The sequence below is a fragment of the Perna viridis genome, chromosome 3 (genome assembly GCF_037379345.1).
Source record: "Perna viridis isolate PV_CMFRI_1.1 ecotype Kerala chromosome 3, ASM3737934v1, whole genome shotgun sequence".
In the NCBI taxonomy this organism is placed as follows: domain Eukaryota; kingdom Metazoa; phylum Mollusca; class Bivalvia; order Mytilida; family Mytilidae; genus Perna; species Perna viridis.
The window spans coordinates 1790407-1817794 of NC_142447.1; the positions used below are offsets into that span (position 1 = coordinate 1790407).

The 27388-nt window shown below is 33.7% G+C and overlaps 1 long non-coding RNA gene across 3 annotated transcripts; it reads left to right on the top strand.

The window, feature by feature from the left end:
* On the top strand, nt 1-26255 carry LOC148620607 (uncharacterized). Of its 3 annotated transcripts, XR_015920914.1 has the most exons (21): nt 1-96; nt 1222-1340; nt 2269-2578; nt 2743-2810; nt 3400-3450; nt 6514-6597; nt 8667-8950; nt 9294-9379; nt 9646-9746; nt 10354-10457; nt 13218-13598; nt 15791-16326; nt 16843-16930; nt 18501-18599; nt 19295-19420; nt 19833-20116; nt 21586-21671; nt 22105-22205; nt 23121-23219; nt 23733-24126; nt 24828-26255. It is a non-coding gene; the product is annotated as an uncharacterized LOC148620607 (long non-coding RNA). The 3 variants fall into 3 exon arrangements; XR_015920913.1 differs by lacking the exons at nt 1-96; nt 1222-1340; nt 2269-2578; ... (8 more) ...; nt 15791-16326; nt 16843-16930 and adding an exon at nt 16949-17148; XR_015920915.1 differs by lacking the exons at nt 1-96; nt 1222-1340; nt 2269-2578; ... (10 more) ...; nt 18501-18599; nt 19295-19420 and adding an exon at nt 19574-19592.
* Nucleotides 26256-27388: the final 1133 nt, after the last annotated feature.

The window sequence follows — 27388 nt, forward strand, 5'->3', positions numbered from 1 at the left end:
AGTTGGCCATCTGCTATCGTACAAGGCAGTAGTAATTTAAGGAGTAGGAAACATGTATAAAAAAGAAATTTACAGCGCTGTCACTTGGCTTCAAAGGTAAGTGATTTTATCTGTCACTTGTTTGTTTATATTTATAAATGATTTGTTTTTAAGGCGATGTCACTGTGAGTATTTGTTATTTAGTAAGTTAAAATTTCAATTTCGAGAAGTCATTCCCCCTTTTCTGTGCTATGAAAGGCTTCCACATTGCTTTGGCCTGGCTATGGCACTCAAAATACAGATTAATGTATAATGTAAAGTTGAAAGTTTGGAAACTAACATTTATTTTTTAATCATTAAAAACAAAAAGAAATTTGCTTCAGGAGAGCCGGTTTCTCCCATGAAATACATGTATGTATAGATAACTTTGAAAATTTTAATTGGTGAGCTATCGCTCACAGAAATTTAAATCACTCCTTCCAAGTGGTTAATTTATTTTTTTTTTTTTTTGTCACTAGCATAAAGTAAGATCATATTTATTTCATGGCTCAATAGCTTAATAAAACAAATTTTTACTGGGTATTTGGTGATATGAAATTTCTAATCTTGACTTCATCAGGGAGTGTGTATTAATATCAATTCCCTAACTACATATGTACTTGAAGAAATTTTAGTAGACCCTACTTTATGTAAATGTATACATTTATACATGTACATGTATGTACCAAGGATTTTTACAGTAGACTATAAAAATCCTTGTATGATATATAATCTGAAAATGCCCAAAAGGGGGCACTCCAGTTTTCTTTCCAATTTATAATATGATACAAATTGTTTATTATCAAGACTTTTCGAGCATAGCTCCCACCACATACACACATGCACACATAATTGTGAACTTGTCATAGAAAATAAGCATGAAGTTATTGTATTTAATATTGAATATTTTATTTGCTGACACACATTTTCATTAAATTGTCATGGCATAGTACATTACAAAAACTTACATGTACATTAGGAGTAAACATGAACAAATACTACTACATGTACCGGTACATGTATGTGTGGATGGCTACATGTGTGTATTTTATTCTATTTTTGTTGGTTCCACAAATTGTGCTGTCAGATGTACATGTTCACAAACATATGTTTTCAGTCTGTGGAGCTCACTTCACACAGCAGTGCATTCATAATACTGATTTTTACACCTTGTAAATTGAAAAAGTTTTTTTTGTTTTAAAGGTACATTCTGAGTGGTGTGAGGTGGAAGCCCCTGCAGTCCACCATGTACAATAGAAAGGGTCAGCCTACCCTCCTGTAGGTCAGCCATTATCTTATGGTCAAAGAAGCTTATACGTCAGGTAAAGTATTCACTGTTGCATTTTTCAGCTTACAGTCCACCTGAGCTAAATGTACATGTATTGTCATCATCTGTTGTAGTTAACCTTACTTTAAATTATTTTCATTTCTAACTACTCAGTGGATTGTTACCAAATGTATCAGGGTATGTACTTAAACTGTGTCATTAGTATGCTGATGAAGCAACTTTTATCAATAAAAATTATCAATTCTGGAAAATGAAATGTGACATGCTTTTTCAGCTTAAGCCCTTGAAATACATTTGTATTCATTATTGAGTCCAACTTGTGTGGCAACTCCAAATTTGAGTTATTGGCTGTGAAAAGGCTAAATGTAGCAATTAGCACTTTTAAGCTGCTTCTAATGTGTATAATTTAAAATCTTGTAGTTTTAGAAAAAAGCTTTTAATTGAAAAAAATATCCATATGATTATACTAAGTAAGATATTCATTGAGTTGAGGTTGTTTGTCTCCCTATTAGAATTTTTGACCTTAAAATATAAATGTACCAGAGAATTTTTGAAAATTAAAAGAATAACTCGCCTAATGCAATGATCTTAATGACGAAGGTACTATTATACAAGGTAGTGTATGATAGATTGTGTTAAAGTTGTACTTCAACTCCTAATTATACTGAAGTTGTACTTCAACGCCTGATTGTACCAAAGTTAAACTGAACTTGTGAGTAAATGAGGCTTCAATACAAATGATAAAATGCTAAGTCTATTTTAAAATGTGCTCAATTTTTATTTTTCAAAAATATATATATATTTAAGGTAACATTTGAATTTGCATCATTTCATTTATAATTAATACATGTTGTTGAATGATCACCTGAATATGGCTGAAATATTGCTGCTCGGGCTTTGAACCCCAACAATCATGTTATTGAATGGTTTTCCAAAATTACAAGATGATTTATTTATTTCAGAAAATGGCAGCTGTACTCAGAACAGCAAGCTTCAGAAGCCAAGTTCCCATAGGTTACAGGACCCTCTGACTGAATTCTTCATTTCAAAACACTCGTCCATTCTCATTCAACTAATACTACTAAAACCACTAACCTTGAATGGGGTGGTGAGCCTACTTGCAAGATAATCTGGGGGGATTTCTTGTGAGGTCTTTGGCGGGAGAAGATTCAGTCTGATTCCTGGGGAAAGACAGCTACAGAATTGCATCCCACGGTTCCAAAGACAGCAAATCATCATAATTGCTGAAAGAGTAGACCCTTTCATAAAAAGGTTTGTTGATATTTATTGATACATAAATATAAATCAATTTGAATTCTATATCAGCTGTTTAATATACATGTATACATGCACACTTGTTTTATTTTTGTTTTCTAAAGGATCACATGTCTGCTGTTTTCAATTAAAAGGTAATGAAGTTCTATTTTTTATGATAGGTTGATGCAATTCTTACACAGTGGTTCTGACACTGTGGAAACACTGGTGTGGATACCAGCAGGTCAAGGTTAGTAACAATGCTGCTAAGCTTGTTTTGTCAGTTATTATATATGAATATGTTCAGTAACAGTTTATTAACTACATATATTATTTTTTAATACCCTTCTAAGTTAGGGGTAGAAGAAATTACCATATAGATTTGTCCATCTATTCATTTTGGTAATAAACCTCAGAAATATTTTTTTTATCATTACATCAATATCAAACTGCTAGGCAATATAAATACATGTATGCAGATGGGGATGATAGAATCAAGATTGTAATAACTGTGACAATGTTTTCCTAAGAAAGACATGGGATTAGCAGGTTTTTAAAGGATGTTTAGGCCCTCGTAAATCTTAATTTTGCTTAAAAGAGGTCATGTTTGAAGATATTGAAAGTAATAAGATACAAGGAAGATAATTCTATCCTTTCACGAAGAGTAGCCAGGGTGTTCGGTGCAAGTGACATATGACATTAGATTTGTAATTAAGTACATGTTAAGCCAATTACATACATTGTATGTGTACAAATAATGTTTTTATCTGGTATATTGTAGCATCAGATTTCCTGGCTTTTTATGACATATGTATCGATTTTTTTCTTTTAATTTATAGCTGAACCACATTGAGAAGACGGGGGAACTGCACTTAGGTGGATTTGTGCCAGTAAGTGAAACTTAATTACAAATAATTTTTATATCACACAACAAACAATAATGATGCTTCTTGTCATACCTGACAGAATGGATCTGTGCATACTTTGGGATGACGATCTGATTCTGAGGAGGGTCAGAAAATTTATTTTCAACCATATCAGGGTAATACTATTTATTTTCATTTCGCTCCATGAAGTATCTAGACTGATGTCAGAAATTTTTAGTTAGGTTATAAGAAATGGACAATGTTGCTGGATAACTCAGAGCTATTTGAGAATTGCCTATGATAAAAAATTCGTCTATTGAAAAATAACGAAGTGCAGGAAGTGCAATAAACAAAATATGCACATGGAAAATTTGTTATTTTTCAATAGACAATAGACAGAACTCTCCTATCTGCAGGAAGACCATAGCCAGAGTTTATTTATTTTTACCAATAGATTCCGATTGGCTCGTGACGTCTCTATGTTGGTTTGGTACTTATACAAGTACTGCAAATAATATATAAACATTACAAAACAATTATTAGGATCAAGTGCAATAATTAGGAAAAACTTTGACAATTTGGGCACTTAGTTTATGGTGCGGTAGATTTTCCTACCAATGGTAGGTTCACATGTATGAAATACAGGACATTGCATTATTTTGGAAAAATATTTGGTTAGGAACCAGAAATTTGGTACAAAGGTAGTGTTTTGCATGCTGAACAATTTATGCAAAAAAATGGAAAGATATGTTGCCAGTTGCCATGGCAACTGATTTTTTCTGCCAAAAATTTAAAATGCTCCGATTTGGTTGGAATTCTCAGAAACCTTAAAGCTGATTTTTACGGATCATTTCACACAAACCTAAAGTTCTCAAAACTTGAAGGGAAAGACCACCTTTGCATTAAATTAGACTCTTATGATAAATCATACCCACGTAAACAAAAATAAATAACCTTAAATACAAAATGCACTTTTATAAAATGCTCAAGGCTATGCAAAGTTCGAAATCCTTGAAATATAAGTGGATAACCATCTTGTAGAACTCTCCTATCTGAAGGAAGAACATAGCCAGAGTTTATTTATTTTTACCAATAGATTCCGATTGGCTCGTGACGTCTCTAATTTGGTTTGGTACTTATACAAGTACTGCAAATAATATATAAACAAAGAATATTCCGTGAATATTTCTACGATCATATTTATCTTATCACCAAAACGTGATGACTTGTCAAGCTTGCAATTGCACGAAATGTTCTATAATTTTTTTTTACCAGCAACATGAACATTCTTCGGAAGTAGCCATAAGATTTTCCTTACAATACTAGTCATCTGGCTGCAAATCCCGTTGTTCGTCAATGATGTCTGACATTTGCTTGCATGTTGTGCCTCAATTTTTTCTATTTATTTTGGGTTGAAATTATAGGGGAAAAGTCCCAAATTTGTGATTTGTCGCCTATTAGATATTTAGCTTTAAGTATTGAAGATAAGTTTGACTAAACAACACTTAAAAATAATTCTTTTTAATACATATAAATATCCATGTATAGATATGCAGGTAATTTGTGACTGGTCTTAATTTTTGTATATTTCTGCTAAATTTAATACATGTACTACTTAAACTGCTGAAAACGTGGTTTAAAAGATTCAGTGATTTTTCTAGCACTCGTCATTACTGTCATTGACGAAAGATTTCAGAATGACAATAATGACGAGTACTCAGGTGTTACTCCATTTTGTAGTTACATTTTGGCAATATCAATAAACTTCTCAGAGACCAATACTGAATATAACTGTGAAATTGTCATATAACTCGCTCTGGATCCCAAAAGCACAGTTGAAATCTTGCTATATATATACCGCTGTGACATCTATGGCAACACCGCCTGCACAAAGCACAGCGCCCTAGACCACTCAGCCAGCTAGGCTATATTAATTTGATCTGTATCAATTTGATCCAATGGAGCAGTGTAGTGAATAGTCTCGTCACATATATAGTCCCCGATTAAGTGTAAGAGTGTCCTAAAATGATTTCTATTTTTGATGATTCTTAAAGGGTGGGGAGTTTTTTGTTTTTTTTAGTCTCAGGTATATTTGCTATTTGGATTGTCTGGAAAACATGCTTACATGATAGTAAAAAAAATAATATACTTTACTCATATGTAATGTATATTTAAGTTTTATTTAATGTCTTTACACAGTGCTGTAAATAACAGATGATACTGAAATATCTTATGTCAAATACTACTTTAAAAATATACCATTAAAATGGGCCTCATTTTCTCACGCTAAAGTGACTAAAGCATTTAAAATCCAGGAAAAAAAACCTGGGATCTATAGAGTTCTGTCAAAATATTGTGTTACACTGGTAAACGTGAATCATTTATTGTCTTCCTCTACCTTTATAACTACTTATGGATGCTAATCCTATTCCATCACCAGATGGCGTCCTTCTTCCTTGGCTGTTCAGTGATATTCCACAACATCCAGAGGTGCGCCTGCTCAGGTGACCAGTCTGAACCTGGAACTGGATGGCCTACATGATTCTGATTCTCCTGGTGTAATTGCTATTATGTTCTTAAGTTACTGAGTGTTTTTCCCATTTTCATTTTACCATAACTGTTCACAATTACACTGCACTTTCTCACATATTTTCTCTTTACTATAACTGTTCACTTGTACACTGCACTTTCATTTTACTATAACTGTTCATCAGTACTCTGCACTTTCCCACACATTTTCTTTCTTCCTCCAAGTCCATTGGGATGTCTCTCTGCACATTTCTATAATCAGTCCCTACCAATACCAAGGTTCACAATGACTGCCCTGCAAAGCCTCTTTATACAACTTCTATTTCAAGTCACCATGGACTCCATCCTGCTGCATGCAACTATCTACAAGTTTCTGGTACTTTGTAGTGTTTCTTTCATAGCCGCCTTTATTTGGTCTTATAAAGGGACTGAAAGCTCCAGCAGGACTACTTGCTTGGTTCCCTGCATTATTTGTAGGTAGAATTATACACTTCGAACTTGTACTTTGTAAAAATGATTTTGTTTTCCTGAGCATAACACCAAAGTTTTATGATACAGCCAGAAGAAACAGATGAAGTCACAGATGAAGAAACAGATGAACACACAGATGAAGATATACAGCATGTCACAACATTGGATCAGGTAACATTAGTCTTAGATGTGTTTTACGGTATTTTGGTGTGTATAGTGCGCATTTGTGTATAATGCGCAGGGTTGTTTTCCTTTAAAAGTTGATGTAAAAATCTTTTTTACCGATGTATGTATAGAACCACAAACATTACTGGCTTTATTTTATTTTTAAATAGAAGGGACCATTTCGTCTGTTTTGTGTATTTATTTCATTAAAGAATATTGTTTTTGTTACTTTTGTATTTATCTGTTTTGTCAGTGTTTATGTGTATTCATTTACTGTTCGAGTAAGAAATACGTAACGTAGACAATAGCTGAAATTGTCTTGGACATACGTTTTGATTACCTTTGAAAGGTTTCTATTGAGAGTAATCAATTTCTGAAAATTGCTAATTCTACAAAAAGGACTGTTTTTACTACAATCAATTAAGGGGTCTGAGTGAACAATGCAGACGTTCATCAAATAGGGCATGTGTGTTGATAGCTCGGCCAAGCGTGATAATGAGATGCAGAATTTTCTCTGATGTGTGTCGGGATACATAAAGGGTTTGTGTTAAAAAATTATAGTATTTACACTGGATAAGGATTTTGATATTAGTTCAATGAAAAAAGAAAGTCAATATTTTCAAAAAGTAGAATATCCAATAACTATGAAGTAGAGTTCAATACTATGCGTAAATAACAATATATTTTTATAACCGACTACTTTGTCCAATGGAAATATTTTAGGGCTCTATGAGCAATCTGCCAAAGATTTTGTTATTTAGTAATTAAATTGTTAAAACTTGTGTGTATTTTAATTACTTATTTCAAATCGTTAACAAGTTGTATTCCCTATTATGGAGCTGGGGATGCAGGCATATTTTATCCTGTTTTTGCAGAATTACCTCCCGTAAGAGCAGGTATAATTTCGAAGTCTCTCTAATCGATGTTTGGATTCGGGTGCAGAAAAAAGAGGTAACTCAAATGAAAATGGAATCCCCAGCAGACAAACACAACAGTGTTTCTAAAATTAACAGGGTGTTTCATTTTGTTGGTAGGTTACATAAGGATGATTTTCATTTGTATCCCGGGTAAAGAAAATTTATGGCAGGGTCAGTAGAATGAGAAATTCCCTTTTGACTTTCGAGATTTCCTAAAGTATCGTTGATATCGGATGGAAAACCTTGCATGTTCCAAATAGTCACCCGCTCCAAAGGGAGATAAATGTTGACAAAATGTTGGTCCACAAGTCGGGAATAGTCGTATACATTGTAAAGACATAATTATATACATATTATATTGTTATTCGATACACAAAAATAAAAGTATGGCGGTTGTAAACATAGTCTGCCATGTTCTTTTGGGAGGAAATAAATCAAAACCAGATTTTGTTCAAGAAGATTTTATTGACAATCAATGCTTACAAAGGTAACAAGTCAACGAAAAACTCATGAAAAATCCATAAATATGCTTTTGCAGCTCATAAGTGGTCTCTGATTCAATATTGACTCCCTCGAGGTCGTTAATTTTGGACTGATCTAAGGTCTGTAAAAATGTGTTGAAACGATGTATGGGTGTATTATACACACCCCGTGTTCTGAAGTTAGTTTCCTGGTAAAAAAAAGTGCGCACAATACACACCAAAATACGGTTTAATGTGAGTATTTATTGTATGTGATATTGTTCTTAATCTTACAGTTATGCCGCCAATGATAAAATAATTATTAGATATAAGAGTAATCACGGGAACCAATATTATAGTGGTAATCGAAAGAATGTAATCCAGGGACAAAGACCAGACATGGAAAACAGACATACACAACAAAGAACATAAAGTAACCAAAACCATACATACAAAGCAACAAAAGCAAATGAGCAACTTGGACTCCACTAAAAACTGGGAGCATGGACCAGGTGCACCGGTAGGGTAAGCGTCCTCTGCTTTTTAATTTTTTTTCAAGATTAAAGTATAATTTAGCTTGACAGACATGTATTCAAATTAAAAATCAATCAGCATTCTATATCACTTCTGAATGATCATTCAATGAAAGTAATTAATACAAAAATATGCACTTACACTTCACTTACCTTTGCTGCAGGCTATATCTTTCATGTTGTGCTTGAGGGGGAAAATCGTGTTGCCAGAGTAAAGCAAGGAAGGATTTCTGCGGAAACAATGCCTCAAATGATTGGCTATCTTCACTGAAATTATGGTCCACAGATTTCAGTGATACTGCCCTTTTGTATGTAGTAAGTCTTGACTACATACCAAGGTACCCTGCTCAATGTGAAATAACCTCTCAACATGGCCCCCCGAGGATACTGGTCAATATATCACAAAGCAGGAGCAACACGATTACAGATTCTTTACATTGGTCAATACGTAAGTAATCTTAAATTTATACAAACCTAACGAGGAAATTGGTGTCTCCCAGTCTGTTCACAACAAGTATCAAGTAGAGAGTATTTTATTTTCATGAATCCTTCCTAGTCAGATTCAAAATAAGGAAGTTGGACAAGAACTAATAGTTAAAACAAAAACTATGGTCCCTTTTTAGAAAGCCATAGACAGCAGTTTTGACAGAAATTGATACAAAGAATTAAATCCAGTACATTGCTAACAATTGTAATTGTAATTGTAATGTAAGAATCAGTTTTACTTATAATCCTAAGCTTAATTGATATAAAAGTGTGTACTTTATTTAGGTTTTGTGTATATTTTACAGGTCACCAGAACCAATGGATGTTTACTGAAGGTCAAGAAACAGTAAACAGAAGTTACTGTTTGAAGAACAGTTCAACCTAGTAAAAGGTTTCTACTTTTCATATTTTCCTTTTTTTATGGTGTTTATAATGATAAAAGTTGATTAAAATCAAGGAAGTGGAATTTTTTTTTATATTTATAATACTGCAAAATTTTGGTATAAATGGGCAAATGGGCCCCCCTCCAAGACCTGCCCATAAGAATTTTCTAGCAATGAATGTATTATTTGATAAAATGTTATTGTTGGCTAGATTTATTTGTTTTTATGAAAAATGATGTTTGTGTAAGGACAATTGTATGTATTTTTTTTACAGATTTAGAACTAAAGGCTGTTAATGTGAAGGTCACCACTAAACAGTACATACATGTATCATTTTGGAAAATGTATTTGGAAGTATTTCCCAGTTTATGGAAGGTACAGTACTTGTTTTAATAATATACCATATTTTCCGGACTATAAGTCTATGTGGAATACAAGTCGAATTGCCTCATTTTGACCGAAATCAACGAAAAAAAGTCGAATTCGGCAGATAAATCAAGGGTCAGACATGTACATGTATATTGTAGGTGTTAGCTGTGATCCGAGTTGAGTAGTTTGTTTTTAACAGTATATATTCTAGCGATGTTACTTATGTGTTACGACATACCGTAAATGGGTATAAATTTGCATATCAAAGGACGGATAACTCCGGAACACTCAATAATGTCTTTCCAGTTAAAAAACGTATCATCTAGTGTTTGTTCTAATGAAATGCATTGTAAATGAACATTTTTTCTTGAAAAATCCTTATAAGTGGACGATAAGTCATGGCTGACACTTTGCTGAAAAAAAAATATCGACTTATAGTCCGGAAAATACAGTATGTGCTCAGTAATTTCACATTTAATCTTAATTCAATTGTAATATGTCAATTAAGGCCACTACCCACCTTTCACATTTTGTCAGCTTAAAGTTTCCTGAGTTTTTTTTTCATTCAAGGACACTGAAATATTAAAGCTTTTTGTTTTTTTGCATCTTACAGTTTTGTGAAGGGCTTGTATACAGTATTTATACAGGCAGTAGCCTCACTGCTATAGGTACCCAGCAGTGATTACAGAGGTGATGCAGTCCTTCCTTATTGGTCAGGTAAGTAATAAATTAGTAGGCCATGTGATCTCTTGCCTTCACTTGGCGTCCACCGTCATTGTCATCGTTAACAATTTCTCGAACGTCTTATCATCTGAAACAACTGAATGGATTAGGATGACACTTAAAACGATTGTTCCATAGGGTATCCTGCACAAAGTTTTTGCTTTGATTTAGACTGGTGAAAAACATGGCTGCCATAAATAAAATAGAAGATAGGGGTCAGACAGCAGTTTTTCGCATATATCTTCGAAACCGTATGTTAAGCCAAATTCTGACAGGATAAAAGTATTCAGCATGATGAGAGCTGTCTGAGTTGTTATTCTCATGAAAATATGTCTACTGATGTGTGAGTTATTGCCCTTTTTTCGACATTTTTAGCTCACTTGGCGTCCGTCTCCGTCGTTATTAACAATTTTTCAAAACTTTTATCCTCTGACACTACTTGACCAATTTGAACCAAACTTGGTATGAATGTTCCTTGAGGTATCCTGCATAGAACTGATGTGGGGATTTTTGATTTGTTGAAAAACATGGCTGCCATTACTAAAAATAGAACAGTCAGACAGTAGTTTTTTCGCATATATCTCCAAAATTGTTAGGTTTGGCTAAATTTTGACTGGGTTAAAGTGTTCAGCATTATTAGATCTATCTAAATTTTCACTTTAATCCGGTAAGCCATGTTCTAGTTATTGCCCTTTATAAACATTTTTTGCTATTTTTTATGTTATTTCTTTCAAAAATCTTCTCCTCTGACACTACTTGACCAATTGGAACCAAACTTGGTTGAATGTTCCTTAGGGTATAGAACTGATGTGGGAATTTTTGATCTGTTGAAAAACATGGCTGCCGTTACAAAAAATAGAACAGGGGTCAGACAATAGTTTTTTGGATATATCTCCAAAACAGTTAGGTTTAGCCAAATTCTTCTAATATCTGAAATGATTCATATTATTAGGACTAAAAAAGTCTTGAAGGATAAAATTTGTCTGATGATTCCTTGTTAGAGTTATTGCCCTTGAAAAGAGAAAAATGGCAGGTTTTTTTTTTACAGTTTTCAGCTATCATCTTGAAAACTATGATAGAAATTCTTAAATTTACTGCCCTTGAAAGACAAAATTCAACCAGGTGAGCAATTAAGGCTCCTGGGATCCTCCTGTTATTTGAAACTACTATTCAGAATCAGATGAAACTTTATTTGAATGTTTCTTAGGGTATTCTGTTTCGACACAGGGAAAAGCATGCCCCCGTTACTAAAAATAGAACAGGGATCAAACAATTTTTCTGCAAATAATTAAAAAAAATAATGAATTGTACAAAATTTTTATGAGCTACATATTATTCCCCATCAGACGGACCTATGCCAAAATTTTCAAAATGATTTGTTGCATGATGTAGGAGTAATGGCCCGTGAAACAAATTTTTTGTCGTATTTCATGAGTACAACTTTAAAAATCTTCTCCTGAAACAATATGACAAAATTTAATGAAATTTTGCCTAATTGTTTTTTAGGGTATCCTACACAAAACATTTTCTTCAGTCAAAAAACATATCCATCATTACTAAAAATAGAACATTGGGGTCAAAATACTGTTTTTGCTATTTTGTTATTATTTCCTCCACCATAGAAGAATATTGAAGATGAGCGCCATTAATAAAATAATCTTGATATTCTGAGTAGACTAGCAACATTGAAATGTTTTTTAGGTGGCTATTTTTTAAATTGCTGCCATTTTGTGACCAAATTCACCAGTTACTAAAATCATACTTACAAAGTAACAAAAGCAAATGAGCAACTCAGACCACTAAAAACTGGGAGCATGGACCAGGTGCACTGGTAGGGTAAATGTCCTCTGTTTTTATAGAAACTCCCGCCAAGTTGCTCATAAAAAGTCAAGTCCGGGGTTGACAAACGAGGAAAGGAAAACTTTGACCCGTTGAATAAATCAGTTTTCATGGTGCAGATGGATACACCATAACAATCCACGAGTTCATGATGATGACTATAAAACTTCTGTAGTGATGACTTCAATCTTGCTAAACATATTTCGGATCCGAGCCAGTAAAGGAGCACATTTTGTTCCCATTGGAATGCTGACCGTTTGTTGAAAAACACGTCCTCACTGGACAAATATGTTGTTGATTAAAAATTCCAGCATTTTGTAAACATCTTCCTCTGTATATTTGGAAGATGATTCAGAATTATTTCTTACAAAGTACGAGAAATCTCTACCAAGAACTATATATTTGTATCTAGGTGTACCATCGTTTTTGGAAAAACAACAATGTATAATGTTTTTAAGTCAGGATTTTAACTGAGTATGGGGAATAGAAGTATACAGTGTTGAAAAATCATAGGTTTTAATGCTATTATATTCAGATAATAGTCTTGTAAGTCTGCCACTTCCCGGCTAATTTTTATTATATCTTTGATTTCAATAATATTTGGTTTATATAGTAAGTATGGTCTCCTCAGTTGAATGATGTTGATGAAAATTCAGTGTAACATTATTTAATCCACTGAGACATATTTGGACTCAATAGAATTTTAACAAATTTTGCAAGAGTTATGGAATTTGGTTGACATCAACACTAGGGACATGTTGCTATGTCTTGCAATACTAAGCAAATACAAGTGATCTTTTGAAAATTTCTAAGATTGACTCCTGAAATTACATACATTGTATACATAAGAAACTTCATTTATCATATATCTGTTCTTATTGGCTTATCTCAATGATAAACTTTCTGTAATTTCAGAACAGCTTTACTCAGAACAGCAAAACTTCCAGCTGAAGCCCAGGACATTCGGAAACTGGTTCTTGATCTAATTTTGTTCTTTTTGGGGATTTTTTGGGAGGGAAGTAAATATTCAAAATCCATTCAAATTTGTCTTCCATAATATCATTCAACCCTAACAACCCTAACAAGTACTAAAAAATACTCATAAAACTAATGTACTCACATTTAACCCCTTACTAACTCCTGAATGAGAGGGAGACTTCTTGCAAGAAATCTGGGGGGATTTCTTGTGAGGCCTTTGGCATATCTATCTTTGGCGGGGGTAATCAGTGGATGTCTGTCCTTGGGGAAAGATCACAAAAGATAGCTCCAGTTTGTGTAAAGTCAAATCATCAGAAGGTATGTATATTATTTTATAAAGAAACAGATCAGATACGCTTTTAGCTCACTTAGCCCAAAGGATTATATCTCCAAAATCATTAGGTTTATCAAAATTTTGACATAGATCTCATCAGGCTTAACACTTTTACTATGATGAGATCTATCTTGTAAAATTTTCATGTAAATCTGTTAAGCCATGTTGGAGCCTTTTTTAACGTTTTTTTTTCCCTATTTTGATGTTATTAAATTGAAATAATCTCCTGACACAACTTACCAATTAGAACCAAACTTAGTATGGATGTTCCTGAAGGAATTCTGCATAGAACTATATGGAGATGTATGATCCCACAAAAAATATGGCCATCATTTCTTAAAATGGCAGACATTTTTCGCACATATGTTTAAAACTGTAAGGTTTTTTGAAAATCCGGCCTTGGTGAAAGTTTCAACATGACCAGATCTATCTATGTTTTTATTCTAAAAATAAATCTTAATTGGCTTTACATTATTGCTTTTACCTCCCACTTTTTGTTGTAGTAATCTGTTTGTTTGTTTGTTGGGGTTTAACGTTCGAGCAGCAATATTTCAGCTATATTCAGACGATGAACATGGAATGGATTATAAAATGAACGTGAAATGATGATGAAATGAAAAAGGGATGGGACACAAGGACTATGGGGTCGACAAATTTTGATTGCCACTGGAAATAGGGAGAGGTGGGTAGGGTCGGGCAATTTAGCCTCCTGTGGCGGAGTCCTATGGTACCTACTCTGGAAGAATACCACAGTAGGGTTCTGTAACGTGCAAGGAACGTGGCACTTTCCCAACATGGTGCACCACTATGGTTTGCGGTCAGGTTTTCCGTATTATAGCCTGACAACCCCAGCATGTAACACGCCAGGGGTACCTCATTCCACCACCTGGGGCACACATCCCAGTTGCTCTGTGGGCAGAGCGCCCTAGCCCCCGGCTAGGGTTCTGAGCACTATTTAGTCGCCTTTTACGACAAACTTAGCGCTGCTGCAGGCCTATTCTTTTAACACCCGGACCTATAGTAATCAGAAAATTAGGTGGATCCTATTGGGATGCCACCTTTTATATTTCTGAACTACACTTATTTCATCACTTTATTTTCATCACTGCGGATGTTTCTAGAAAAGCAGAGGACGCTTACACTACCGGTGCACCTGGTCCATGCTCCCAGTTTTAAGTGGATTACGATTTGCTCATTTGCTTTTGTTACTTTGTATGTATGAATTTAGTTACTTTGTGTTCTTTGTTGTGTATGTCTGTTTTCCATGTCTGGTCTTTGTCCCTGGATTACATTCTTTTGATTACCGCTATAACCTTGGTTCCCTTGATTACTCTTTCGCTAACTGATGAAAGAGAAATGTTTTTTTGTCCCCTTTCGGCAAATGCCGAAGGGAACTTAGATTTGCTGTCCATCAGTCTGTCAGTCCATCACTCACACTTGGTTTTTTTTGTAATGCCTTATCCAATTGATTTCATATTTGGTATATAGTCTTATCATGATAAGTTAAGTTCGAATGATGTTACGGTTGAATGATTTTTACAGAAGTTGTGTCCCTTGGACATAGAAAATTTCATTAGTTTGTTTTCCAGACTTTCCTTTGTAATGCCTCATCCAATTGATTTCATATTTGTTAGCTAGTCTTATCTTGACAATTTACAAATTAAATTTAAATATCATTGCGTAAAATGGTTATATGGAACTTGTGGCCCTTTGACATAGAAAATTACATAAAATTTTATGTTTCATCATTTTGATGCAAATTGCTGCTGTCATTCTATAGTTATTTGCCCGTTAATTCATAATAACGAAGTTTTTTTCAACTTTCCAGGTGATAGAAAGAGAATGTCTTTATGCAGCTTTCTGTAATGCAAAAATGTTATTACTGTAAAATGAAGCTCAGGTTTGATTTTGATGGAATTTGCTTTTGCTGTTCAAGAGTCATTTTCTCTTGATTGTTAAAAAATAACGCCATCCATTTTAGTTCACATACATGTATATAAAAAAAATCTCACAAAGGCAATGAGTTCAAAGGCCGAAAGGGGACACTGTGTTGCATCAGCAATATTGTCAGAATGCTTGTTTCACTTAATATGAAACGCAGTTAATTCTGGTTAATTATTTACTGCATGCAACAGGATGTATTCCCATTTATTCTTGCCTATTTTATTGTTTTCAGTCAATTAAAAGAAAAGCCACCATTGGTCAAGAGGAGGTGAAATTAAATAAACTGCTGGTCAAAAGCAGTAGAGATAAGCCTTGGTGAAAAATGGTGGAATGAAATAAACTGTATGTCAAAAAGTGGTCACTTGAGCAGGACTTGGGAGCCAGAAACCAAGTTGTTTTATGATCAGAATTGTGACATTAGAATTGACAAGTTAATCTGATGATGAGAAAGGGACAAAAGAACCCCAAAAAAGAGGAAAAAAGGAAGAAATCTGTAGGTCAAAAATGGTTGAAATGAAATAAACCAAAAAGTAGTGGCAAGAAGCCTCCGGTCAAATAGTGGCTACTGGAGCATGAACTTGGAGGTCAAAAACCAAGTTAATTTGTGATCAGAACTGAGACAATAGAATAAACATTGTTAACTGATGATGATGATAAATGTACAAAAAGAAAAATAGAAAATACAGCTAAAAAGACAAATGAGGAAGATTCATAGCATGTCACCACGTTGGATCAGTTAACATTAGTCTTAGAAGTGTTCTGTAAAATGTGAGTACATATTGTATGTTATATTGTACTTACATTTGGTTATGTTGTCAAATCTTATTTTGATTTTTTCTCCTCATAAAGCAAGTTTTTGTTTTAATAATTGTCAAAGGAAGACGGTAATTTAGATTAAAGTTTATATTAAAAAATAAATTTTCTATAGCACTTCCGTGTTGTCATTCAGTGAAGCAAACAAACAAAAGTGCACTTCCACTTCACTTTTATTTGCTGCAGGCTATATCTTCTATGTTGTGCTTGAGGGGGGAAATTGTGTTGCCTGAGTAAAGCAAGGAAGGATTTCTGCAGAAATAATGTCTCAAATGATTGGCTATCTTAAAATAAGGAGGTTGGACAAGAACTAATGGTTAAAAAAAACCATGATCATGGTTTAGAAAGCCATAGACAGCAGTTTGGCTGCAAAATGCAACTGTAATGTAACAATCTGTTTTGCTTATAATCCTAGTTGTAATTTATACAACCAAAAAAGTATACTTTATTTAGGTATTGTGTATATTTCAGAGGTCACCAGAACCAATGGATGTTTACTGAAGGTCAAGAAACAGTAAACAGAATTTATTGTATGGAGAGCAGTTCAACCTAGCACAAGGTTTCTACCTTACCTACTTTCCTTTTTTGATAGTGTTTATAATGATAAAAGTTTTTTTGAAATCAAGGAAGTATAGATATTTATATCAATAATACTGCAATGGTGGACCCCCTTCTTTCAAATATTTTGTTCATTTTGTGCAATTGTGCAAAATTTGAGCATAAATGGGAAAATGGGACCCCTCCAAGACCTGCCCATGTACGTCATATTTATTTGAGGTAAGTCCTAAACATAAATAAACCCATAGAATGTTCTAGCAATGAATGTATTATTTCATAAGGTGTAATTTGTTGGCTTGATTTATTTGTTTTTTTAGCTCAACTGGCTGAAGGCCATGTGAGCTATTGCCATCACTTGGCGTCCGTTGTCATCGTCGTTAACAATTTTTCAAAAAAAGTCTTCTCCTCTTACACTACTTGACCAATTGGAACCGACCTTGATATGAATGTTCCTTGGGATATCTTGCATAGAACTGTAGTGGGGATTTTTGATGTGTTGTAAAACATGGTCGCCATTACTAAAAATAGAACAGTCAGACAGTAGTTTTTCACATATATCTCCAAAACTGTTAGGTTTAGCTAAATTCTGACAGGGTAAAACTGTTCAGCATGATGAGATCTATCTGTAGTCAAATTTTCATTCTAATCCATTAACCCATGTTGGAGTTATTGCCCTTTATAAACATTTTTTGCTGATTTTTGTTATTTATTTAAAAAATCTTCTTCTCTGACACTATTAGACCAATTGGAACCAAAGTTGGTATGACAGTTCCTTCGGGTATCCTGCATAGAACTGAGTGTTGGGATTTTTTATTTGTCTAAAAAACATGGCTGCCGTTACTAAAAAATAGAACATAGGGGTCAGAAAATAGTTTTTCACATGTATCTCCAAAACCGTTAGGTCTAGCCAAATTCTGACTGTGTTCAGCATGATGAGATCTATCTGTGGTCACTTCTTCAATGTAATCTGTGAAGCCATGCTATTGCCCTTTTTTGATGTTTTTTTTTTTGTTGTTTTTAATGTAATCTCTTTCAAAAATCTTCTCCTTTGTCACTATTGAAGTTGGTATGAATGTTCCTTTTGGTTTCCTGCATAGAACTGATGTGGGGATTTTTGATATTTCGAAAAACATGGCTGCTGTTACTAAAAATAGAACAAAGGGGTCAGACAGTAGTTTTTTGCATGTATCTCCAAAACAGTTAGGTTTAGCAAAATTATTTCTATAGTTGAAATGACCCTTATTATAAGGCCTTCAAAAGTCCTCAGGAATCAAAGTTGTCAGATGACTCCTTGTAAGAGTTATTGCCCTTGAAAGATGAAAGATGACAGGTTTTTTTTACAGTTTTCAGCCAATATCTTGAAAACTATAATAGATAGAAACTTTCTATCACTGAAATGATCTTATGATAGTCCTACCCAAGTCTTCTTGAATCAAAATTGTTGGACAACTCTTTGTTAAATTTATTGCCCTTGAAAGACAAGAAAAAACAGGTGAGCCATTCAAGCTCCTGGGAGCCTCTTGTTTTGAAAAAAAAAGTGTTTAAGGACAGTTGTATGTACTTTTTTACAGGTTAAGAACAAAGGCTGTTTATGAGAAGGTCAACACTAAACAGTACATACATGTATCATTTTGGTACATGTATTTTAAGTATTTCCCAGTTTATGAAAGGTACAGTACTTGTTTTAATAATATATGTGCTCAGTGATTTCGTATTTAATCATAATTCAATTGTAATATGTCAATTAAGGCCAATACCCACCTTTCACATTTTGTCAGCTTAAAGTTAGAAATTCATGTAAATAATTTCAAAGTCAGTATGTATGTAATTCAGCCTGAGTTGTTCCACTTATGTATAGATTAAACATCAGGAGTTATTATTATTACACTTAACTTAATTGTTTATCTACTTAACTGTTTACAGCTAGGTTTGCATTTGTTTGGATGGAATGTGAAACCTAGGTAAAGTTTCCTGAGTTTTTTTCTCAAAAACTACTGCACAAAATTCAATTGAAGTTGGTATTTTTGTTTTTTAGGGTATCCTTAACAAAATGACTTTAGATTTTTGATCGGTTAAAAAACATGGATGCCATTACTGAAAATAGAACATAGGGGTCAGAGAGCAGATTTTTGCATATATCTCCAAAACCGTTAGTTTTAGCCAAATTTTGACATCGGGTAATAGTATTCAGCATGATAGAACATAGGGGTCGTACAGTAGTTTTTTTGCATATATCTCCAAAACCATCTTTTGCGGGGGTAATCAGTGGATGTCTGTCCTTGGGAAAAGATAAAATAAGATAGCTCCAGTATAAGTTAAATCATCGGAAGGTATATATATATAGTATAAAAATGAAAATTTGCAGGTCAAAAGCAGAAAGAAAAGGAAGAAAACTGTAGGTTTAAAGTGGTAAAATGGAATGAACTGCAGGTCAAAAGCAGTGGAGAGAAGCCTCCGGTCAACAAGTGGCTACTGTAGCATGAACATGGAGGTAAAAAACCAACTTATTTTGTGATCAAACTAAGACAACTGAATAAACATTGTTAACTGATCATTGTACCAAAAAAAATACAAAATAAAGATAAAAAGACAAATGAAGAAGATACACAGTATGTCACCACGTTGGGTCAGTTAACATTAGTCTTGGAAGTGTTTTGTAAAATGTGAGTACATATTGTATGTGATATTGTGCTTATATTTATTTTTTTTCACAAAACAAGTTTTTGTTTTAATAATTGATAATGAGAAAACAATCATTAAGATTAAAGTTCATATTGAAAAAATAAATATAAAATAACAGGTATGTATTCAAATAAATGTTCTTTATCACTTTTGAGTTGTCATTCAATGATGCAAACAAAAACCAAAAAAATGCACTGACACTTCACTTTAATTTGCTGCAGGCTATATCTTCCATGTTGTGCTTGAGGGGGAAAATCGTGTTGCCCGAGTAAAGCAAGGAAGGATTTCTGCCGACACAATACCTCAAATGATTGGCTATCTTCACTGAAATTATGGTCCACAGATTTCAGTGATACTGCCCTTCTGTATGTAGTAAAGCTTAACTACATACCAAGGTACCCTGCTCAATGTGATATAACCTCTCAACAAGGCCTCCAGAGGATACTGGTCAATATATCACAAAGCAGGAGCAACACGATTACAGATACTTTACATTGGTCAAGACGTAAGTAATCTTTCATTTATACAAGCCTAACAAGGAAATTGGTGTCTACCAGTCTGTTTACAATAAGTATCCAGTAGAAAGCATTTTATTTTCATGAATCCTTCCAAGTCAGATTTAACATTAGGAGGTTGGACAAGAACTAATGGTTTAAAAAAATCTATGATCTTTGTTTAGAAAGCCATAGAAGAAGTTTAGACAGAAACGGATACAAAGAATTAAATTCTGGTTGCAGAATTAAATCCAGTACATTGCTACCAAATGCAATTGTAATGTAACAATCTGTTATATTTGTCATCCTAGGCTTATTATACAGTCGACTCCACTTAATCGCATATCGCTTTATTGCATATTTCGGTTATTAGCATACTTTTCTCCTGCACAAAACCATTTCCTATTATTCTATTAGGGAAAAAATCGCTTATTTGCATAGGCCTTGGAGGTGTATTTCGGTTTATTGCATAGAGAATTTTGCCTCGTCCAGGTAAAGACAGGTTTTCCCAAATTCTGTTTTAAGCCTTCGGGTCATAAATATGTCAAACATATTTATTGTTGTAAAAACTAGATTATCATCAATCAGGAGGTGTTAATAATGGATTAAAAATATAATTGACATAAAAGACAATATAAATGATTTCTAATTACATTAAAATAAACCTAGGTGAACAATGACTTCTGACGACATGCCGAACATCACCTTATGATGCGGCTTGAGGTTCGGCTTGGGGTATTTTTTGTCCCTATTTAAATTCTTCTGACTACAAATGATTATCAATGTAAATTTAATTTTATTTAATGAGCTGAGCAGTTTTGAGTGAGCTTGGGTTACTAGGCATAAATATCATACGAAAATTAAAAGTCATTCATTCAGTACAATGTCTAATGAAATTCAACTACCCTAAGGTGCCCCATACTATCCACACTTCATAGGAATATATCGAGGTCAATGATGCGTATAATACACAACTATCAGTGTACAATGAACAGAGAAATAAAAACACACAGACCATTTCAAAAGCCCACAAACTGGAAACATTGATGAATATTACACTGAATCCTGGCTGAAATATGAAATATGGGATTTTCTTTCGTAGAAAGGTCAGGAAATTACTTGACTATTTATAGATGAGAAACACATGGTTTTACTTATAAATACACACAACGTAAAGAAGGTCAATAAACAAGACAAACACAATATATATTATTATTTATTGATAAAAAAAAAATACAATGAGAAGGTCTATAACAATTAAATACCAGATCAGAAATGTTGAACAGTGATATCCCTGGTTGATCCACAGTATCGTCGTCTTACCTGAACTCACACTTCCGGTAAAATCGTAATTTCGGTTATAAGAATAGCCCGGTTATTTGCATAATTTTGACTGGCAAATAGGCTATGCAATTAAGCGGAATCCACTGTATATAACCAAAATTGTGTACTTTATTTAGATATTGTGTATGTTTTACAGGTCACCAGAACCAATGGATGTTTACTGAAGGTCAAGAAACAGTAAACAGAATGTATTGTATGAAGAAGAGTTCAACCTAGTAGAAGGTTTCTACTTTTACTCTGTTCTTTTATTGATAGTATTTATAATGATAGTTTTTTTTAATATCCAGGACGTGTAGATATTTTTATATTAACAATACCATAGTGGGGGTTCCAGAGGTGTTACTACCCCTTATACCCCTGCTCAAAAGGAGAGTGAGGTATACTGTTTTACCCTTGTCTGTGTTACTGTGTGTTTTGAACCCTTTTTTTCGGTCACAGTTTTTACGATGTACAGTGCCATTGCTCTTAGAATTTTGTTTATTTTGTACAAAGAATGGTCAAATAACAGCCTGAAAACACCCAAAGATCTGCCCATTTACCAGATGACAGTTTTAAACATTAAGATTTGATAGAGATCATGAATTTTCCAGCAATGTATTATTTTATGAGGTGTAATTTTGTCAGCTTGAATTATTTGATTGTGTAATTTTTACAGGTAAAGAACTAAAGGCTGTTTATGTAAAGGTCAACACTGAACAGTACATACATGTATCATTTTGGAACATGTATTTGGAAGTATTTCCCAGTTTATGGAAGGTACAGTTGTTGTTTTAAAAATGAATTCTGCCTTGATAAAAATAAAATTGAACAATGTTCCACTGCATTTGATTTTTATGGGGCATTTATTTGCAGAATATGGATTGGCTCAAAGATGTATCACCTAGGTATATTTTTCTGCTATTTTAAATTGAAAGACACTGAAAATAATACACAATACTATTCAGGCTGAGTTTGTATATTTTTATACACCCACAAACAAATTTTAAAGGGGGTGTATACAAATCGCTCCGTCTGTCCATCCGTCCGTCTGTCCACATTTCTTGTAAGCACAACTAAACCAATCAAGGGAGGAAGGTTGGGTATCACATGTAGATGAGCATGAAAGGTAATCCAAGGACCTAGATTCAAGCGGAAATTGAAAGGGCAGGGGCAAAACTCAGGCATGGCAAAAGAAAACACCCACAACAAACATAAAATAACCAAAATTTATATAAAGGAACGGAAGTAAATGAGCAACACAGACTCCACTAAAAACTGAGAGCATGGACCAGCTTTTCTAAGACAAGTTGAACAAATCGATTTTCATGGTGCAGATGGATACACTGTATTGATTCAGAAGTTCATGATGACTATTAAACTTCATGGTGCAGGAAAGTCATAACTCTCAGATTTCTCTAAAGGGAGATAATCCAAATCAAGGTTAAAACCTCAGGCCTAACTCCACCTGAACTTCTCAAGGGATATTTTTATATGAAGGCTGGGTCTCATATGCAGAAAGGCATGAAGGAATATAATTATTGTTGGATGAAGCCAAAGGAGATAATCCAACAAATGTCTAACATTATTCTTTTTGTGAGCTTGCTCACATATTTCTAGTTAAAAATACTCTTTGTCAAATGCAAATTATTCAAGGGCAATGAAAAATTAGCTCTTTGTTTTGTACTCTTTCAGTTTTGTGAAGGGCTTGTATACACAAACAGGCAGTAGCCTCACTGCTATAGGTACCCAGCAGGAATTACAGAGGTGATGTAGTCCTTCCAAATTGGTAAGGTAAGTAATAAATTTAATAAGTTTGAAGGTAATCATATATCACCATTAACCCTGTCCAAGAATCTAGTGCATCTGCCAAAAACAAATGCACCACCTTTATTGCTCCATTGTTTGAATCTTTCCATCTGAGTTTCTCTACATTTTACAACCTTTTGAATACATTTCCTCTGAAATCACATTGATTGATTGAGGTAAAATGGCAGATCACATATTTGAGAAATTTTAATCAATGGAACAAACTTGACTTTAGATAGGAATTAAATTTCAAAGCTCTTGAATACTTATAGCTGTAGCAAGGATGGGGAAAAACACGAACGAGTGGTTTTTTATAAGAGTACCCTGGTAGCTAAATTGCTGCTTGATTCTCGGACCTATCGAGCAATACTTGAATACTCGAGTATTCCTTGACATCTCTAGTTATTATATACATAAATTTCAAAGCAACTGAATACTTATAGCAGATGTACCTTTTCTAATATGCTTTTCTCTATGATAAACTCTTTGTGATTTCAGAACAGCTTTACTCAGAACAGCAAAACTTCCAGCTGAAGCCCAGGACATTCGGAAACTGGTTCTTGATCTAATTTTGTTCTTTTTGGGGATTTTTTGGGAGGGAAGTAAATATTCAAAATCCATTCAAATTTGTCTTCCATAATATCATTCAACCCTAACAACCCTAACAGGTACTAAAAAATACTCATAAAACTAATGTAACTCACATTTAACCCCTTACTAATTCACATGCACTTAACCCTGAATGAGAGGGAGACTTCTTGCAAGAAATCTGGGGAGATTTCTTGTGAGGACTTTGGCATATCTATATTTGGCGGGGGTAATCAGTGGATGTCTGTCCTTGGGGAAAGATCACAAAAGATAGCTCCAGTATACATAGTCACATCTTCAGAAGGTATGTATACTAATGTACAATGAAAGAGGTCATACATGCTTTTAAGCTCATGTAGCTCAAAGGATTATTTCATTATTGCATCTGTTGTCAACTTTTCACATTTTGCTAAATTACATGAAAACCCCTTGACCAACTTTAACCTAACTTGGCAAATAAGATATATGCAGGATCCACTTTTGGTTCCTCTTGATTAAACAAGATGGTCCCCAGAGACTATTTAAGCTTCTGATCGGCCAATTTTCAAAGATCAACTCCTCGGAAATCACATGTGCCAAACTTGATAGGGTTAATGACCTGAATGCTTTGTACAAAGGTCCACTTTTTGTGTGGCTTGAGTGGCTCATCGGGTGGCTGTGGCCACTGAAAGTCACTGAAAAACGATATATCTTTGCGTTCTTTTAGCCAATGGAGACCATACTTGGCAGAAATAGTAAAAGGGACAACTTAGATGATTTTTGTTAAACTTGATTTAACAAGAAGGCTGCCAGAGGCTGTATTAGTTTTTGATTGGCCAACATATATCTCCAAAACTTAATAAAACTTAATAAACCTTAATCAAAATTTTGTGGTTAATTTTTCATGTAAATCTATTAAGCTATTGCCCTTTTTTGATGCTTTCACTAGTTTATTATTTGTTGATTATAACAGTAAATATTCATATTCTTCCTTGTCTGTTTTATTTCTTTTTATTTTTTTTTCAGTCAATTACAGGAAAAACACACTGTGGGTCAAAAAGCGGTGAAATGAAATAAACTGCAGGTCAAAAGCAATAGACAGAAGCTGCAGGTCAACAAGTGGCGACTGGAGCATGAACTTGGCGGTAAAAGAACGAGTTAATTTGTGATCAGAATTAAGACACTGGAATTGACATTGTTAAATGATGATGATCAATGTACAAAAAAGCAACAACAAAAATAAGATAAAAGACAAATGAATTCAAAAGTTCAGAAAAGTAAAGCAATAGAAATAGAAGAGAAAAGAAGGAAAAAAGATATTTTTTACATTATTTTTTGGTTATTGATCCTTTAGTATCAAAATACCTTATGTTTCTGGTTCATGCCAGGAACTTTCCTACTGTTTCTGAACACTACACAAAAATATAATTCTTTTATATCATTGAATACATCTTTTTAACCTGTAAATATGTTTCTAGCAATCATTAAGCTCAGCAAGACCTAGTCTATGTTTCTGGCACTTATTCAGCTCAATAAGATCAATAACTCAGCAAGACCTAGTCTAAATATGTTTCTGGCAATTATTCAGCTCAATATGATCTTGTCTAAATAATTTCTGGCAATTGTTTAGCTCAAGCTCAATAATGAGCTTCAATAGTCTTCAAATGAGCTGAAGATTTGAAGGACTCCTTTCAGCCTTGAAAGATGTTTAAATCTCCATCATATCATTAATGTTTTATGATTAATAAACAGGGAGTTCAAGCAAGTAAAATTTGTGGGAACATTCAAATTGATAGTGTCTAGTTATGAAAATGTTATATTGATCATGGGAATTATTTTCTTGGGCTGAAATTGGTTCCATGTAAGTATATAATTACAGTGTGGGATAATACTACGTTGAAATAGTTATGGATGTGACTGCAAATTAAATTTTGGACAGGTTTTTTTTTAAAAAATTGAGCAAAAGGTGAAACGGAACAAGATTTGTTAATATGTGTGAAGTTATAATTATTGTTATTGTTATTGTTGTTGAAGTTATTGTTATATTTCTGTTATTTTTTTTCCAAGGCGTAGGACTTGAACGCCTACTCTGGAGGCGGTGTCGGCATTACCTCAAGTCACAGGTTTCCATCGCTTTTTTTAAAAATCTACTTATTTTTTAGCGTGGTTTTTCCTGGGTGGCATTCATCGCCAATGAAAGAGTGTATTTTCATTCATGTGAAAACTTTAACAAAGAAAAAAGAAAGAATCACAAAAAAAGGGCAAAAAATAACGAAGAGAAGATATAATTATTTTTTTGCTCCTTTAACTTAAAACTTTCATTCTTTTCAAAACAAAAGCATTGTTTCTTTTTTCCCTGCATTTTGTGATGAATTTATCGAATAGCAATTAAAAATGTATATGGAATGTTATTTTGTTTAATGACAACAAATAAAATATTGACTGAAACTGTTACCTTTTTAGTTTGTTTATAGCCAATCAAGATGAACTGAAAGGGAACAAATCTACTATGTTGAATTTATGTCGGGTATCCACTATACTCGGCGTCACATAAATAACATACTGTTAAAATTTGAATAAAAATATTTTCTACGACTTTATTGACACCAACCGTCGTTTAAATTGTCTTAAATGACTTGCTCATTCGTTTAGCCAAACAGCTTCTCAAAAACAAGTCGCTTATTAGCTTAAATCATGCGTAACAAATCCTTACGGGAAAATCCCATACTAATATCCGCCATGTTGGTTTCTACGGGACGATTTGTTTACAAACGAAGTGCGTAAGTTCCCGTCGAACTCCGGTGACAATCGTCTGCTTGATCAACTTCTCGGTATTATACGTTGTTCGCGTAAAATAAATCCGAGATATCCGAAATAACGCCGAATTGCATTCTGGGTTCTTCGGTTTTTGGACAAACCATTTAAACGTACACAACATCTCCTAGCAACCCGATCACTGTAAACATGGCCGACTTTTTACAATGTAAATATTGCCACCTAGAATTAAAATCTGACCGGAATTTAACGATTCAATGTTTAGGGAGAAGCCGTTTGGCTAAACGAATGAGCAAGTCATTTAAGACAATTTAAACGACGGTAGGTGTCAATAAAGTCGTAGAAAATATTTTTATTCAAATTTTAACAGTATGTTATTTATGTGACGCCGACTATAGTTTAGACTTCACATTGCTTCTATTCAAACTTTTTTGCATGTTTCTTTTTTAAAATTTCATTGCTAGATTGATTTTACCGGTCTAATTTAAATTTTAAAAGAAAAATAGCATTACACAATATGACATGCCACAACCATAGGACATGTCATATACATATTCTTCCTTGAAGGTGTACTTGCATGGATGTGTAGAATTAACTTGCTATGTCATGTTAATAATGATTGGACATTTACTTTATGTAGCTATAGGTTAGCTTGGTAAAATTCTGGGCTCTCAGTTTTTTTGTTTTGTTTTGTTTTTTTTTATTAACAGAAACCGACAGTGTGGTGTGTCAGTTACATGGATGGCACTATTGTAGGGGCCATAAACTAAAAAATTATAAATAATAATAAATAATAAATAATAGACGCAATT